Below are 1,583 nucleotides of genomic sequence, written 5' to 3' on the forward strand. Positions count from 1 at the left end.
TGTTTATTTGAGCGAGAGAGAGCATGGTGGTGGGGGGAGGGGCAGAGGGAGAGGAAGAAGCAGACTCCCTGATGAGCAGGGAGCCCACGCAGGGCTGATCCCAGGACCCTGAGTTCATGACCTGAGCCAAAGGCAGACACCCAACCAACTGAGCCGCCCAGGTGCCCCTAGATCAGAATATTCTAAAGCATGTTCTAGAGGTCAAAGATTTTGTGGTACGCTAACGGATATTACATGAAACTGTTCCACAGACAAGGGAGTTGTAGAAAACCCTGTTAGATGAGGTTAGAGGGATTTCCCATCAGGACTTTGCAGCACCTTTATAATAACAATGTTTATTGTAAGTCTCCAAGAGTGATATATAGTTCATAGCATTTTGCAAACTGATTGTGAAACACACCTTTTTTTTTTTAAGTAGGCTCCACACCCAGCATGGAGCCCAAAGTCGGGGTCAAACTCATGACCATGAGATCAAGACCTGAGCTGAAATCAAGAGCTGGACACCTAACTGAGCCACCCAGGTGCACCTGAAATCCACCTTTTTCGGGCATTTTGGCAAAACGCACTTTTAGGAAGCATGGATATAGTGACACAAATCAGTTAAATTTGCTTTCTACTTATAAATTGTTTAGTACCAGAGTCTTTACAAAAAGATTTAAGTATAACAAATTTTATTATCACCAACTTAACTGTTTTACTTACTTTATCTCACATTATTTTCGTCTCTTTCCAAAATCTATAAGGGATAATATTTTAATATGATTAAGTCGCTTTCTCTTCTGTATTTTCTCATACCGAATATCCTATAGTCTCTCAGAAACATCTATTTCCCTTTAGAAGGTTAATGATTTATTAAAGCAGGAGTGCAAAAAGAAAAACAGTTAATATTCAGCTTTGGAGTTTTTCAGCAACTTAATGGTTTATAAGAGCAAGGCTTTTCAAGAGAAAAAGAATTTCCTAAATCTCTTTAATTCCCATTAACTTGCTAAGGGCCAAGCCTAAGTGAGCTAGATCATAGTTTCTTCTACAACTGTGCTTCTCAGACCTGAATGTGCACTAAGTCACCAGGGGATCTTGTTAAAAACGCAGCTTCTGGTCCACTGGGTCCAAGTAGGGCCTGAGATTCTGCATTTTAATAAGCTCTCACGTGATGCTAATGCTGCTGGTCCCTGGGCAGCTTGCGGGGTGAAGATGCACCAGGGGGAGGTTACTCCGTGCATATCTGATGACTCACTACGATGCCTGCTGCCCCAGGGTAGAAAGAAGATAAGATGGAGAGCAAGTGGGAAGCCCAAAGTTTTTCCCTTCCAACCTGAGGGATGGCGAAGGAAGAAAGGAAGCAGAGGCAGGTAAGATGTACCTCAGTCTCCCTTATTTGCACTGGAGTCTCAGAGAACAGAAGCATATTAAGAAGGGGTTGAGGGAATTTGCAAAAAGGAAAAGACTTCTGTCCAGCCTGTGGTTTCCAGCACTGGAATGAAAATACACAGGTGTGAGCATCCCTGAGGAAAGGTCTCAGTTAACTCTCCAAAGCTGCCTTCTAGTCTCATAGTTGGTACCCAAAACTCCCCAAAGCCCCTGAA

Source organism: Ursus americanus, chromosome 20, assembly GCF_024610735.1.
Source record: "Ursus americanus isolate L20-20 chromosome 20, mUrsAme1.1.p, whole genome shotgun sequence".
Lineage (NCBI taxonomy): Eukaryota > Metazoa > Chordata > Mammalia > Carnivora > Ursidae > Ursus > Ursus americanus.